This window comes from Amblyomma americanum, chromosome 5, assembly GCF_052857255.1.
Source record: "Amblyomma americanum isolate KBUSLIRL-KWMA chromosome 5, ASM5285725v1, whole genome shotgun sequence".
NCBI lineage: Eukaryota > Metazoa > Arthropoda > Arachnida > Ixodida > Ixodidae > Amblyomma > Amblyomma americanum.
Window position 1 is genome coordinate 169,888,419 of NC_135501.1, and position 17,382 is coordinate 169,905,800.

General features: G+C 46.4%; 1 non-coding gene across 1 annotated transcript; it reads left to right on the forward strand.

The window, feature by feature from the left end:
• The first annotated feature begins 11,334 nt into the window (after positions 1–11,334).
• Positions 11,335–11,406, forward strand: TRNAS-ACU (transfer RNA serine (anticodon ACU)). The gene has a single exon. It is a non-coding gene; the product is annotated as a tRNA-Ser (tRNA).
• The last annotated feature ends 5,976 nt before the right edge of the window (positions 11,407–17,382 follow it).

Genomic DNA, 17,382 nt, shown 5'->3' on the forward strand with positions numbered 1-17,382 from the left:
CAGAGTGGTCTTCCATTCGGTTGGGAGGGTGCCCCATTAAGCCACATCGAGTTGATGAAAGCGAGAAGGGTTTCGTAGGTGGGGTGGGAATATTGGTAAGGAGTTTCACAGTAATCTTCTGCCGTCCTGGTGCCGTTTCTGGTTTCATTTTAGCCAGTGCCGTCTTCAGATCATGCAGCTGGATAGGATAGGATAGGAAAATTTGTAATGTCGAACATGGCTACCGCCTAGACGTCGGCCGAAGAGTCTTGACTCTCCTCGGCGGATTCGGCCACTCGGTCCAGTTGTAGCTGAGTCGCCGGGTCAGAGCTCAGTAGTAAGTCCTCCCATTGGTCTTCCGTCTTTATACTTCGTCCCTCCCGGGGGCATGAGGATATTTCCATAGTATGCGGTCCAAGCTGGCCCTAAGTTCGCAGTTTGCGCATTTTTCTAAAATTTGCCCTGGATACATAAAACTTCAGAGGGCCGGGATTGGAAAGGTTTAAGTTTGTAACTGGCGTCAGTTGATGGCTTGGTATCTCGTCGATAGTGCTGTGTAATTTCTCTGGAGGCCATCATGCGATCCCTGTCTGTGAAGATCACCTCGCTCCGTCCACCCGGAAGGAAAAGCCTCGGGCGAACTCGTTGGCCGTCTCATTACCAGGCAGGGATGCATGTGCTGGTGTCCAGGCTAGTGTAATTTTCTGGTCTATTACATGACTGCTGAGAACTGTATCCGTTAGAGGGGAGACCCGGCCCGTGCTGAAATTTAGTATGGCAACTTTGGAGTCACTGATGATGTACCTGGGTTGTTTGCTTACAAAAGCCAGTGCTATGGCATCTTCCTTTGCAGTCTCCAGGTTAGCCGAAAGTATGAAGGCACTTATTTTGAGGAGTTGTTTATTACTGACGACCGCGAGGGTCATCGTGTTCTTACCATACTCTGCGGCATCCACGTAGACCACGTCCTCGTCTTTGTAGGAATGGAAGCGTTTCTCGAGCGCTTCTGCTTGGGCCGGCGCACTGAGGGATGAATAGAATGCATATTCCTGGGTAGGGGGGGGGGGTACAATTAAATTGTCCTGAATTTCTCCGAGCATGTCAACATTGGCGGTTGTTCTGTTATCTCGACTCAGATGGAGTTTGTCTAGAATATCCCTGCCCGCTGTAGTCCCGGCTAAGCGTTCGATTTGGGACGTTCTCACTGCTTCCGTAATTTCTTCCAGGGTATTTTGCCTGCCTAGCTCTAGCAGGCGGGGAGTGGATGTACGGATGGGCAACCCTAGAGCTTGCTTCGTGATCCGCCTGATAATTCCATCTATATTTTTCTTTTCTGCAACTTTAAGATCGAGGAAGGGGGCAGAATACGAGATACGGCTAACTACGATTGCGTGTACCAGCCGCAGGAGATGCTGCTCTTTCATGCCGTGTCTCCTGTTGGCAATCCGCTCTATGAGGCGCATCGTTTGTTGTGTGCAGTTCTCCATCTTAGTTATTGCATCATCATTACACCCGTTGCTTTGTACAATCATGCCCAGAATTCTGATTTTTTTTCAACGTGAGAAATCTCCGCCCATTGCACTTGGGATGGTTCTAGTTTCTAGGGATGGTTCTAGGGATGGTTCTAGTTTGTCTGTCAATCAGAGGTCGATAAAAAAGAAGTTCAGAGTTCTGCGGCGAGCATTGCAAACGCCTATGGCTTACATAGTTTTCGACCTCATTTATGGCCCTCTGTAGCGTAGTTTCCATGTCCGCATCGTTTCATACACAAGGTGATGTCGTCCGCATACATGCAGAAGTTCAAGCCATCTATCCCCTCCAGCCTCATCGGTAGCTGTATCATGGCCACGTTGAAGAGATGAGGGGCAAGTACAGAACCTTCCGGGGTGCCTGAGGGATCTCCCAAGTGTATGTCTTGAGACTGACTTTCACCAAATTGGATGAGCGTTATCCTGCCAGAGAGGAAATTGGCAATGTATATACGTTCCCCGACGTTTAAAAGAGCCAGGTTTTCTAGTATCGCCTCACTTTTTACATTATCGAAAGCTTTGGTGAGGTTAGGTCTAACTATTACTTTCGCATCCAGCAACTTAGTGTCTAATATGTCATGTTTGAGTTGTATCATGACATCCTGCTTGGGCAAGTGCGATCTAAAACCTATCATCGAACGTGGGTATAAGTCATTGTCTTCCATGAAATTGTTTAGTCGCGTTTGTATCACATGTTCCATCAGTTTTCCGACGCAAGATGTGAGGGATATAGGTATTAGATTTTATAGGGTGAGCCGTTTTCCTGGCTTAGGTATGAAAACTATTTTAGCGGTTTTCCACTGCTTGGGAATCAACCCCTTCTCCCAACATTCTTGCATGAAATTCGTCAGCGCTGTTATAGATGTTTCTAAGCATCTTGTTGGTCCAGGGGCTGATTTGCTTTTGAACTTTAGAATTTCTGCTCGAACCTCGAATTCGTGGATAGAGGCGTCTAGTTTGCTGATGGATTTGCCCTCATAACGCGGTAAGAGAGTTTTGTTGGCGCGTCTTCTGAGATTGCGATTCCACTTATGTCTCTTTAATCGCAATTCAATACTAGCTTTGGCCTCCCAGAAATGAAGAAGGCGGCGGTCTAGTGCTTCGAGTTTTGCATTGTCGTGCGGCTGGAATGGCTGATAGAGCGCCGCGCTCTCTCAACCTGTATACGAGTACGCGGGCCATCGGGGGTCCTGTTGAATGCAATATACTGCTCGCGTAGTTTTCGCGCCAATTTTGAGGTATTCTACACACTAATCTCTTCTATTTCCCCAACAGCGGGTTAGAGCTATCACTGTCTTGAAATGAATTCTAATAAGGAATAGACTAATTCATTCATTCATTCATTCATTCATTCATTCATTCATTCATTCATTCATTCATTCATTCATTCATCACCACACAGTTGAGTTGTCCACCTAGAAGTGAGATAGTTACCACGCCGTTTATTTTCTTCAAACCTTTTTCTTTTCACAGTGACGGAATAAAATTGCGAAAATTATCTTGAATGACGTGAACAATCTCATCCATATGTTGAAGTTTAGCGCAGATATTAGATGTGAGAATATTGCATTTGTCGCATGCTACGACAAAGAATATGAGAAAAAAAAATATTTACGTGAATCTTTGCATTGTTTGTTCGCACTCAAAACCGCCGGCACACGGATTTATCATTTTGTTTTGTAACCGATAATTATTCACAATTCCAGTGCTTTTACGCATGTGCGGTAGGGTATCATACACGCTGCAGTTGTTGCAATGATTCATCTGCATTCCTTCCGTACGTCTTGAGAAGAGCAGTTGGCTGGTTATGCCGGCTCTATGGTACTAGCCAGGCTGAACTCCCCCCCCCCTCCCCCCTTCTCCGACTATGCTGTTATTAGGATGTTTGTAATTTTGTGAGGGAATTACCCTGAAAATGTTCTCTCCCCCCCCCCCTCCCCTACACCGCCTCGTCCGCTTCGGGAGGGCTGATTTTTCTGGTTTCATGCAACAGGGTGTATTTGTGAAATGTGCATTGTGTAAAAAATTAATGGATTAGCTCAGCTAATCCAGGAGGATATACAAAGCCAGAGATGTCGGCGCTCACTGTGTTCGCTGACGTTGGCGTTGGCTTTGAGGCAAGGAAGGGCGCATAACTGGCCCCCTGTATTTGCGGACGCCTCATTCGTGCTTTGATGCATGTGGCGGTGGTGAGACAGCGATGCGGCCTGAATGCATTAGCGCTGACAGCGTTGTGGCTAACATGTGGCCCTGCAGCATTAGCTAGGCCGCAGCGTTCATTTGGTGATCAATCTCTCGCGATCCACCATTGACTGCATGCCACCACTGATCTCCACTAGGTGGCTGGATACCGCATTCCCGCTTTCCGAAGTGGCTGCAAGTGAAGCCACCGGAAGTGCGGTGGCATGTTCGGGAAGTTAGGTGTCTTCTGTCTATTTCAATGCAAAAAGTCTCGTCTTTCGTCGTTCCGTTCTCAGTTTTTTGCGTTGTTTTCGTGTAACGTCTACTGTAATATCAAAGGAATAAGTAAGCTCAACGCGAGATATGTGTGCATTGCATGGGTAACCCTGTAATTTCAGAGAAACCGAAGAAAACAGACACGCAGGTCTCACTTTGGCGCAGCAAAAAGGGTACGTGCATTAAACACTATTTTCTGATCTGGTTCTTGTCTTCCGAGGGTAATTAGGAGAAGTAGGCGAATGCCGATGAGTCTTGATCATCTTAAAAACAAATTTTCGTGTAGCAAAGAAAAGGCAATGGCGCGGAATTCCTGACACGCGAAGAGCTAGCCACTCGTTATACAGCTGCCGCTGTTTCGGTTTCGTGTTGGTGGCGGCCGATATATCTGCTCATCGATGGCAGATGATGCTTATCGCTTTAGTGTGCCATATACCTTCCACTCGTGCTTTTAATCTAACTCTGCCGCGTTTCATCTACAAAGCATGAGAGAAACGATCGACTGACGAGAAAGACGAATGGCAGCAGCGCATGTGACAAGCGCTGATAGAAGTCAACGGCACCAAGCATCACCAATAAAAGCACATTCAGGCATAATTTGCTACAGCACGAAACAGTACTTGACACGCTCCGTCGAAAAAGCAGTACCATATACCTTTTGGACGCGCTAATGTGAACCAGCAGAACACCGACGGCACCTCACCAGATTGTGGCGTCACCCTCGCTCCGGTTCGGTCTAAACATAATTCGGTAAAATGGTCACTGCAAAGTCGGCTGCCTAATGAAGGTTGCCACCTATTCTTTCTTACCTTTATCCCTCATTGATCGTATAACTCGGGCTTTGAGCGCGCCAACGTACATCACAACAAAGAGCAGATGCGGCGACGCTAGCGCAACGGGCCGATAGAGAGCTGAGCAGGCGAGGTTCCGTACAAACTGTGTGTAGCGACGCTCTGTCGTCTGCTAGTGTCGTCCCATAGCGATGCAATGAACCCTTATTTTTGAAACGTCTTTCCCGAGGACTTTACTGCTATCCTCATGCAGTTGACGCGGAATAGGTAGGCATTGTCATGAAAAAAGACGAGAATGACGAAAAGACAAAATCCTAAGTGAAAAACGAAAACTGAAACTGAAAAACCGTGCTGAGGTCTGATTTCATGCACTGCCAAAGGCTGACTTCCGGGAAATGCTGCCCAACTTCCGGTGGCTTCACTTTCGGGCGCCCGATGCGGAATCCAGCCCACTAGTGGAGATCAGTGCATGCCACCTCCTACGGCGGCAGGGAGGGCGCGCTGCCTATCCAATGTGCGGAACTCAATCAAAGCTGCCTTTTGCAGTTGGGCACCAACGCCACGTACATGAAAGCGAGATTGATGTCTCCACTGACCCACAGAGCCGGTTGTGCGCCTTTCCTTTCGTGAAAGTGAACGGCCTTTGCAAAGTTGTCAACGCCAATGAACTCTATGAACGCCATCGGTTCAGATGTTTTGTTTTGTTTTTGAGGAAAGGAAATGGCACAGTAACCGTCTCACATATCTCGGTGGACACCCAAACCACGCCGTAAAGGAAGGTATAAAAGAGGAAGGGAAAGGAAAAAGAGAAAACTGAAAATTGAAAGTTGGACTTTGAGGAAAGGTGCGGCGCGGCGCAGCGGCTGAACACCTGCGGCTCGGTGCTACTAGTGGCGCATGCGCAGTAGTGACTATGGAGTGAGAGAGAGAGAGAGAGAGAGAAATATCCGTGGCGAGGCGCCCTTTGTGACGTCATGTGCCTCCTCGGAGCACCGCCACGGCGAGATCGCAAGTTCGCGGCCAGTAAAGTTTTCGCTTTAAAAATAAGGTCAAAGTGTATCTGGGTGGCCTCCGGCTTTGTATGCATTTGTTGTGACCTCAGCCATGAGTGCGTATACTACGTTTTGTGCGTTTTCATTGCCCAATAAACTTCCCTTTCATGTGGACAAAAAGTTTTCAAACCAAAGAGGATGTGAAGACCCGTCGTGTGACTGATCACACCATTCGTGTTTCCCACAGTGCATCTGCGACCCGGGCATTTGAAGCAGACTTTGTGAACAATCCGTTTGGACACATGTGTAGTGTGTGCGACAGACTGTGGCAATAAAAGGGCTTGACACCAGTGAGTAATCCAATGTATGACACTTTGCGTTTGGCCTTTCCAGAATGGCCGCATGAGACGCGAGTGTTTTTGGAACGTGCAAAGGCTTTCTGGTGAAGCAGAAAATTCCACTGCACAGTGTAAGGCATGAGTATCGGTATTCACCCTTACTGCCTGCTTTGCCAGTTTTGAACGATGTGGCCGAACGTTAAATTTCTCCTCGCATTCTCTTCGTTAAAATCCGGCGTCTAATGAGCTGGCGTAACGGCCAGGTAGACCTTGCATACCAGAGACTGCCAAATCGAATTACTGTATAGACAAAATTGAGACCGCTGCATGCTACTTCACAGATCATCGGGCGGTCTCCGTCTTTGTCAAGCAAAATGAATGAAAGATGTGTACACCCTATGTACACCACGCTTGCACTGCGGAACGCCGCCCTAGCCCGCCAGCCCATGACGAAATGTAGCGCTCTCGGCTTTTCAATTCTAATTTATCCATATTTATCTCCCGGAAACAAATCAAAAAGAAACATCGGATATAGACCGGACAGCTCAGTGTAACCGCCAGAAATTCTGTCGTAGTAGGAGATAGTACAGTTCAACCCACTATATGACATCATTGGCTGAACATGATCTAAGGCGGTTTCAAATAAGCCGCACCCTTTGGTTCAACTGAGCTTAATGAAAGCATTTAGGGGTGTTTACAACTTCATTTTTCATTTTCCCTTAATGGCGCCTAAACTTGAAAAAAGTTGCGCACATATCAATATTTCGTAATGTGTAAACGCCATTTAAAAGCTGTTCCAGCCTTTCCAGTAAGCATGTAACATAGTATTACTGTCCACAGACAACAAAGTAAATATAGTTGATACAGGGCTGGTGCAGGGAGTGGCGAAAAGGGAAAAGGAGGCTAATTTAAAAGATACTCAGCGAAATACTGAAGTGTGCTTAATTCTTTGATTTTGAATATGTTAAGAGGAAACAAATGTCGAATGATTTTAACGTGGTTAGATTTTCATGCGCTTGTTCTAGGTGGTTTAAGCTTTTAGGCTGGGTATACGAGCGTAATATCTAGCCATTGCAGGCTGCTTAAAAAGACCTAGCACAATTTTTTATTTCTTTGAAACTTTTTTTAAGAATTACACGAGATTCAAGACTTGCGCATGCAGGCAGAGCATGCGAAGTTGGCTTCCATTTTTGCGCTATATTTTAAAACATGGGCGCAATAATGTTTCGGCCATGTTTAGACTTCTCGTGACATTTTGTTGTAAGGAGAAGCTGGGTGGTGACGCCATTTTGGGAGAGATTTGAGACATCTGCTGCCATCGCCCGCATTCTGCGGTGCTTGGGCGAATGCTGCCGAGTAAAGATCAGCGGTCATTTCTTTGATGACGATATATACGCGATAGCTTAGAAGCTTCACTGGAGCAAATAGCCGGTGGCAACGTACTGGCGTCGTCCAGAAAAAAAAAACACCTCATTGGAGTGATGTACTCAGTGACGTTACCAGAGCGGGGAGATACCATTGGCTGGAAAGGCGTCAAGTTACCAGCCCGGAAGTACGTCATCAGGCCGGAGAACACGTATTGGCTGGGGGGAAGCGTCATCAGACCGACAGTGACGTCACAAGACCAGTTTCGTCTGTGTGAAGCATGTGGAAGCTGGCAGGCGGTCTTCAGTAAGGGCAGCTTGGAACTCACAAGACCACCTGTCATATTCAGCAGAGATGCCGACAGTTTCGGTTGATATTGCATTGCCATTTAATATGCACATTAGGTAATCTTTTGTTTTTGTTTTCATTCAAGCAAGTGTTCCTGCTTCGGAAATGTTTCGCCACTTTTTGTAACGTTATCACCCTGCGCCCTGCCTGGAACTGCGAAGCAAAGAGAAAACTGAACGTTGTCACGGTTTGATGCGGCGTTGCGGTGATTATTTAAAACACTGGCACACAAAAAATATCGCACGCTACACTAGTAAGTTTAATATTTCACACATTTGGGCCTTCTAAGTTCGTCGATCTCTAAAACTTCTTCAGTGCCGCTTTAATGAAAAGTCGTCTGTGATGCTTGCGTGTGGCCAACATGCGCCATTGATCGGCCCTAGCGGAGGCGGAAGTCCACATCTGCAATAAACGGCGATGTAAATATAAAGCAAAGGGCAGAGCACTGTTGCCGCAAAACGTAATATTGCCAAGCTTCGAACTCAATACTTTCTTGGATCAATGTCGCAAAGAATGGACTTACTTGGAGAGGCTGCAGATGGCGGCTAGAACAACAAAAATCAAAGCGCCTTTCATTGCAGTCGTTTCTAGAGTGGCCGAAGAAATGAAACACTTGTGGAGATGGTGATCGCGTGATTTCACGCAGATATTCTGTAATTATTCAGTTGGAGGAATACAACTCGCAAGAAAAGAATTTCAACATGGTTGGCTCATTTCCTCCGTCGTACATGATAATGGTTGCTCTTTTTTAATGCGGATTTAATAACCATATCCGCTTGAGCAAGAAAAGCTGTTTCTTTTGGCACGTGGCGTCATTTTCAACCTTCAAGAAAGTGATTCAGATTGTAGCAAGACATCCGAATGAAGACCACCCAAAACAGCAACTCTCATTAATGTAAGCGAAAGCTAAGAAATGAATGTTCAAACTGAAGATTCGATTTATGGCGCGTCCTCTTGAATTTATTGACTTTTCGTGACGACCGTGATCGTGGGTTCCATGGGGGTTGCGGAGGCGGCTTTTTGATTCTGGCGAAATGTCAGAAAGTCACTCGATGATTTCGATACTCGGTTATAATACAAATTTTAGCGCGACTTTGGAGGTACTCTGATTCCGCAGTATACTGAGGTAAAGAATTTGAGAACTGTATAAATATTTGGACTCATACATCCCTATTTCTATTTTGTTCTTCGTCCAGCCCTTCTCTCAGAGTCCGTCGCTCGAAGCGCGCGGCGCTATAGCCGCTGAATCTCTCCTCGGGTGGCATATTCCGCAGCAGGTGCCGCAGACGGAGAGGGCCACATTGCTCCGCGCTGAGCATAACCACCCTTCTAACCACCCCTCCTCTGCTGTGACCACATTTCTTGCCAACCACCCACCGGCGCTTTCGCTTCCGGTTAGACCGACGGCTTACGCCGATACCTACGGCCTACGCCGACAACATTGAGGCTGAACCGAAGAAACGGGCGCTTAACAGCTTCGCTGTAGACCACTCACATGCAATGAGACGTCAGCACAGTTTATAGAACTCCAGGTGGCGCCGAGGTGGCTCAGTGGTTAGCGCACCCTGCTACTGATCCGGAGTACCCGGGTTCGAACCCGACCACGGAGGCCGCGTTTCGATCGAGGCGAAACGCAAAGGTGTCCGTGGGCTGTGCGATGTCAGTGCACGTTAAAGATCCCCAGGTGGTAGAAATTATTCCGGAGCCCTCCACTATGGCACTTCTTACTTCCTTTCTTCTTTCCGTCCCTCCTTCATCCCTTCCTTTACGGCGCGGTTCGGGTGTCCACCGAGGTACGTGAGACAGTTACTGCGCCATTTGCTTTCCTCAAAAACCAATGTTCATTTTCAACTTTTTTCAGTAGTAAATAAAGATTACGAGTAGAAAAAAACTGGCGGTGGTTTAGCTCTAGTTAAGCCTAGAGTGACGCGATAGCTACAGCTGGCCGAGTGGAACTTGGTCACGTGACCAACCACGTGACGAGCCACGTGATCAGCCACAGCGCCGCGTCGCCGGGAGCTGCTCCGTACCACGTGACCAGCCACGTGACAGCGTGGCGGCGCAGCCACAGGGTGGCAGCGCAGGCAGAGGGTGGCGCGGCGCCACGCTGAAGGCTCGAAATGCTACCTTAATACAGCTATCACTACAATACTCAAAAGCAATAGGTCACGCCTGTGGGCGGGAAGATAACAAAACACGAGAGGAAGATTTTCCAGTGTTTTATAGTAACTGAAAGGATCCCTGACGACCTTGCTTAGTTCAGAGCGTATCGGAAAACAATTATTGCTGCATAACAGCGCATTTACTTAAAAAATTTATACCAATGATCATAATTTTACAAATTATGAATGACGTTGTCATTCACAAAAATGAAAGGAAGAAGTTATAAGAGATCAAATTAAGTGCTTGCTTATGTCGGGCGCCTCTATTATCGATAATTTATGCAGCTTTTATATGCCATAATCTATATTTAAATTCTACGCCAGAAGCCCCAAGTCAGCCACATGTCTTACAGCTGATCCTGATGTAGATTTTGTCATTGTACTCAATTTGGATGCAACAAGAAACATTATATGAGAGTCTTAAAATTACACAATTGAAATATATGGCAAATATAATTGTTCCATGCTTGATTACTTTCGTGTTCGAGCCTTCGACGATGCCGTTGCAGCTGCAAAGTTGTGACGAATAACACGACTGATCTCTCACCTCGTGAACTGAAATAAAGCGCTTCCATCTTTTTTTGCAGCGAGAATTGTAGTGACTGTTCCTTCCTAGTTAAGCGCATCGTCACTATCACCATGAGCCTAACAATGCTCTCTGCAGGGCAAGGGTCTCTCCATGCAGAGAATGTGACAAGCAAAATTTGTCGAAATGCAAATTTTTACGCAGCATCACTCATTTCGTGAACTAAATAGTTTATTTTTTCATTTGACGGAGATTTCAACGTGCTGCAGAAAAACAGGGCGTGAAATAGAAATATTTAGTTCTAATTAAAGGTATTTTAGATTATGGCATTGAAACTCCCTGGAGTACTGGTACGATACAGCTGTTGTATACTTTCCTGTTGTGGGATAATGGTAAAATGCCATTTATCATCTTAGGGAAAGTACCAAACGCGTTCACTTCTTTCTTATTATCCTATAGTTATTTCACTGCAGTGGACCGGATATGTGGTCACAACCTGTCTTAAGTATATCTATCACATTACCACATCCAACACTTTACTGCTCGTTTCAAACTAATATTTGCTTCCCAAACTGCTGGACAATACTTCACTTTTCTCCGTTACAATTTTTAGGCTCGCCAAGATACTTTGCCTGAGTCGGCCATTTAGCATGCTTTCCAATTCATTCCCTGAGTTACTTAGTTAGGCAATGTCATCAGCGAATGGGAGATTAGCGCGGTCATCATCATCGTAATCAACGTATGTTCAGTGCAGGATAAATGCCTATAGCATATCCTTAACCCTGTCTTGTACTTGCTGTGGCACATTGTCCCCGAAATCGAATCCGCACCCCCCCACCCCTACCCCGCCGCGGTGGCTCAGTGGTTAGAGCGCTCGACTACTGATCCGGAGTTCCCGGGTTCGAACCCGACCGCGGCGGCTGCGTTTTTATGGAGGAAAAACGCTAAGGCGCCCGTGTGCTGTGCGATGTCAGTGCACGTTAAAGATCCCCAGGTGGTCGAAATTATTCCGGAGCCCTCCACTACGGCATCTATTCTTCCTTTCTTCTTTCACTCCCTCCTTTATCCCTTCCCTTACGGCGCGGTTCAGGTGTCCAACCATGTATGAGACAGATACTGCGCCATTTCCTTTCCCCAAAAACCAATTATTATTATTATTACCCCCCCACCCCTCCGCCCCCACCCCATAATTTTGTGCCACCCTCAGCTAGGCTTGCCTACTCTTTGAATTCAGTCCATTAGTTACTCTTACGAACGACCGGTCATCTTGCCTTTGCATTTCATTGCCTGCCCAAGCCCATTTCTTCCTCTTGATTTTGACTCGGATTTCATTAATCCGCTTTTGTTTCCTCACCCACTCTACTCTGTTCCTGTCTCGTAACGGTTGCATGTATAATTTTCCTAATGCAGACCCAGAGAAATGATTTTTGTCGATGGGTCGATCGGCGCTCTTAGTCTCTTTTGCTGCCCTTTCTTCATTTTTCACTATAGTTGGATCAGAGATTTTCGAAAATAAAAGTGCGCATGCATGGGGGTACTTTCGTATGTAGGTAGACATATGCAACCTTCCGCACTCGCGGTGAAAATCTAACGATAGCTTTTGGTACTGTTTCTTGTGCTATTTTTAGGTCCCCTCCAAAATGATTCGAACCACAGCCAAATAATAAAATGTCTCTCAAACGTTTCACACCGTTGCTCGGGCCACGCCGTTAACGGTAATTACACAGAAAGAAATGCAGGAGATCTTGCTTTCCGGCAATGTATAGCACCCCATCGTGTTTCCAATTTACTGCATTTAACAACCAACACTTGAGGAAGGAAACTACAGTAAGGTGAAAACAGGTTGAAAACAATTGAAAACAGTTGAGCGATATCGTCCAATTTCCCTCTGTGATGTAGATTACAAACTTCTTGCAAAGGTTCTTTGCAGTCGTCTGCAGCTAGTTGTCGCTGACTTAATAGGCACGCATCAGGTCTGACGTATCAGAGGCCGCAGGATATAAACCCATATTCATTATGCACGTTCAGTATTGGAGACAGTGTCAGATGATGCCGAACAAATAGCTCTCTTTCAGATTGACTTTGCCAAGGCATTTGACAAAGTTCGTCACGATTTCTTGTTTGCGGTCTTGCAGCACAAAAAATATTGGAGATTTTTTGCTTAGGGGCATAAGACAGTGCTATAAGGAGTCCTATAAAAGGCTAATTGTTAACCAAGAACTAACCAAACCTATTCCGTTGAAATTATCTGCTTGTGAAGGCTGTCCATTATCGCCTTTGTTGTTTGCCCCATATCTTGAATCTATGGTTCAATAAAACTTGTTGCTGGGCGAGTTGGTGACACATACTTGAAAAAAAAAAGATGTAGCGCAAAAGAGACGAGCATGCGAGGGAGACACAAGGACGAACGCTACTAACAACTGGCTTTATTTTCCGTGACAGATGTCAATATATACGTGTGCACATCGCATGCGCACATGACACTAGGGCGGCTCTGGGCTTCTTGACAGAAAAAGAAAACAAAAGGAAAAGGGGAAAATTGATTACATATCTACAATCGAAGTAAGAACGAGTACCAATATGTATCATCTGCGAAAAAGGGGAAGGGAGAAGGGGGGACGGGGCAGACAGGCAATGAAGATGAACCTACAGAAAAAAAACGAAAGAAAAAATGAAAAAAAAAGCAGGTACGCACGAAAGAGGCGGTGTGATTCTTACAGAAACCTTTACAGAAAAGCGTGCGCGGAGGAGAACAAACTTATTGACGCGTCGCTAATGCAAAGACTAGATTTTTTGTTAATGTAGAAGCCTCCAGCAAAACTCTGGCTTTTGTGCTTGCGCTCCTGCCCAGTTGTTAGTAGCGTTCGTCCTTGTGTCTCCCTCCCTTGCTCGTCTCTTTTGCGCTACATCTTTTTTAAAGTATCTTGAACCTCTTTGCCTCACTATTATTAACAGCGCAACTATCTGTGGTTTCTCGCTGGCGCAATGTGAAATTAAGATTTTAGCCTATGCAGATGATGTCGCCCTTTTTTGTTCTGACAAAAAGAGTGTGCTTGAGGCATTACATTTGACTGAACAGTTTTGTGCGGTATTAGGTGCGACTCTTAATTTAGATAAAGCCAAGGGGTTTTGGTTGGGTAATTGGGGTACAACGCCGAGTCATTTTGGTGGCATAAGCTGGGACTGCGAGACCCTTCAGTACCTAAGCATTCCTCTTCCCCAAATTCGCAGCAGTGGAGCCTACTGGGATTCACAGATAATCTCCATGAGGCGACAAACCCAGGCTTGGGTGGGTAGGGAACTGTCAGTGTTTGCTGGGGCTCAAGTCTGCAACATTTTTTATTTTCAAAACTTGCCTATGTGCTGCAGGTTCTCCAGTGTGCGAGGAAGAAAGTGCAGGTGATGCACAGAATATTTGTCACATTCGTATGGCGTTCCCAATGGGAACCCATGCGTCGCAATAACCTATTTCTTTCTCTAGAATCTGGTGGAATCGGCCTTGTTCGCTTATTCGTGCATCAGCTTGTTTCGCGTTGTTTCTTTTTCAAATCGGCAAGCCGCCCTTTTTTAGTAGCAGTGCTTATTAAGCGTATCAGTGCTAATTTGCCTTTCCTATTCGAACCGACTGGACACACTCGTGTGGGGCCTTTATGGGGATTCCTTAAGGAAGTTGGTGACACCTTCAATTTCCTCACTGTGCGCTTTTCTTTAGACTTCCTGTATAGCCTCTCCAGAGGGCAGATGACCCAGGGACTTACAGAGTATTTGTTTCCTGTACCGTTGTATCGGCCACCTTTTCTGGAGTTCCTTGACGCCAGCGTTTTAAAACGAGTTAGGACAGTGTGCATTTCTTCTGCCGCAAAAACATTCTTCTTTAAACTGCACACATCCACGCTGCCTGTGAAGGCATGATTTCATGCTAAGGAGATGCTTGCGCCATGGACGGTGAATTGACGCCTGTGCAATAGAGCAGATACAATTGACTATTGTTTTATTATGTGCATTGATGCTACGTTCTTCTGGGACATATTACAACGAACAATCAAGGAGGACATTGACATCACACCCTACAGTATCGGTTTTTTGCCTGTGGAGAAGCACTGTGTTGTGCCATGTGATCTATTTGTGTTGCTGGGACTATTTCGTCTCTGGAAGAGCCGCACGATGGACAGCCATGCCGAATCATCACCGTCGTCGGAATTTTTGTTTCGTGAACAATGCGTTTTTGTGCGGGGAGTATATGCTGCCCTGGAAGAGCACCCTAGCTGGCTAGCTTATCTAGAAGGATGTGTGTGCCTCCCAGACTTTTGATGTTTGAGAAGGTGGGGACGTGCAGGGGTATGGTGTAGAAAGATGATTGACGCCAACCGGGTTAATTTTTGAAAAACACGACGTTTCGGGACTGGCTCGGTCCCTTCTTCACGGTGTGACTACGGGCGAGGCGCAGTTTGGTTTTTTAAGCCCTCGTGTTGAATACCTCCGGGTCAATGGCCGCAAACCATGGATGTAAGACGAAGGAAGTGTCCCCAGGGAGCGACCAGACAGACTTCTGTCAAATGTTTTCTTTTGAGGGGTATGGTGGCCTGGTGTTTTGTACGTAAGTATTCTTATATTTTTCTTTTCGGCACTATTTTCATGCAATTGAGAAAAAAGAACTACAGTAAGAAGAAAGCGACGTCAGCTGAAACAGGTTTACATGTTAGAAATCTTTACGCGAGCGCTTCCCACACCAGGTAAAAAAATAAAAATGGTAAAACATGTTTTATGCAGGGCGTTGGGGATTACATGTACGCCCCGTCCGATGGAAGTAGTTTTACGTAAGATCTGTGTAGTTTATTAGTAAATCATGGTGCGCGGCCACTGACCCGAATTGCGTGGGTTTGATATCGGTCGCGCTGGTCGAATTTCAATGGAGGCGAAATTATAGAGGACCACGTGCTCCTCGATGCCAGTGCAAGTTAAAGAACCCCAGGTGGTCGAAATTTCTCGAGCCTTTCACTACGGCGTCCCTCATAGCCTGTGTCGCTTTTGGGACGTTAAACCCCATAAACCATAAAGCATAAACTAATTTCGCGATGAGTGAAGTTCAATCTCATAGCGCACGTGCCTTTTCGAATTAGCGGAACATATATCTGGGCAGTTGTGCATCCAGTTGCGGGAATCTGGCGTAGCACCTTTGGACTAGGATGTGGAGGATAAGCCTAAACACAATTTTTCCCGCACTCGCTTAAGCACTTGCAATAGAACAGTGTACACCTTGACGAGCGACATTGTTATAATATTCTTTTTAAATCCTCAGATTTTGTCTTACGAGAAATATTTTCACACGTGCATTTCTTACACGGTCAATAAAAATGATACTGTTTTAAGTCTCTGGCCCACGGAATACTCCAACCGCTTTATAAAAAACCGGAGGGTACGCGCAAGCTCCGCCTTAAGGGTATGACGCGGTAGCGTTAATGATTTAATGTCCATATATGCGGAATTTTCAATTCTCTACTTTAATTAAAAGATCCCTGGCAGTCCTCCAACCGCTCCTGGCGAACAAGGACGCGGTGATGACGGTGATGACATGTCGACGTGGGCACAAGGTCACGTTTGGGGATTTCTCTGTGGATTTTTACGCGATAGTGTTGGAGGCCCCGTTCTGCGAAAAACGCAGCGTCGGAATTGTGAGCGAAAGGTCAAGGGTATGACTCTCGCTGATGGTCCCCAGAGAGAAACCTAGGAGGCAGGTGGGACACCTAGGCCACGCGACTTTGCGGCTTCATCGCAATCTGCCCACAGAACAGTGAGCAAACTGCCCATCCTGGAAGGTGGCAGTTAAATGAATGATTGGTCGCTCGGGAAGAGCAATCTGGGTCGCGCAAGGCCCACCGCTGGAGCACCTGCAATGGCAGGGCAATGGCGCGTCGCTTAACCGCTGCACCACTGCGCCAGGCAGGGTATATCAACACTCCCAGGGATCTATGAATGTAAAGTAGACAGAATGGCCTTCTGCATACATGGGAATTTACCCATTACTCTATCGCTTCATGTCCTTAAGGTGAAGCTTAAGTGTCCCCTCTAATTTTTAGCTCACCTCGCCACAACGACAACGTCAGGGTTTCAGCTGAACGGGACCCTTAGCGCTACCGCGTTAAAAATTACAGCGGCTCAATCGAAGATTTCGCGCTGTCGTTCATGGTCGATGGGGCGCAGGAGAACCTATCCGCTGTTTGGCGCCAGTGACCGCAGCGAAACTGTTACGGTTTGTACATTCGAATGAATCCACTGACCGGGTCTTTGTCAGTGACGCCGGTTTTCGCATATGAGTTCAACGCTGCATTAGCAGTGCGTATCATTTCTTACTCAGTTGGAGTTCTCCCCTCGCACTCTACCCACTTTGCCACAACAGGTGTAGTAATAACGTCGCCTGCAATAGATGTCAGTGGGACCACTTCTCGTACACTCTCATTTAAGACGACAGGAAACTCATGTACATGGCCATTCGTGTAACCGTGAGGCCAGTGTAAAAAATTTTTCCCGAGAGTAGGAAATATGGGAGGTCCAAAGTCGTTTCGTTGGTTTTCCAAAAGAGAAAAAGAAGCGATTTCTTAAACACTAAGTTTTATGCTTTATTTACCCGTTATTTTAAGTCTAGACTTATAATATATCGATGGCGAGCAAGCCCATGACTTGCTATGGATCCTCGTTGAGGTTCGCTTGCCAGGTCTCCCAGGCAGGGGGGGATATTGGGATAGGTGGGGACGTGTGACGATGGGGCAAGAGAGTGTGTTCCATATCGACGTAAAAGGAAGGGCATTTAGGGAAATGGGGCTGCTCTATAAGTTTGTATAGGCATAGCCTACAGCAGGGATTAGGAGTGATCAAGAAGAAGGAAGGTCTGCATGGC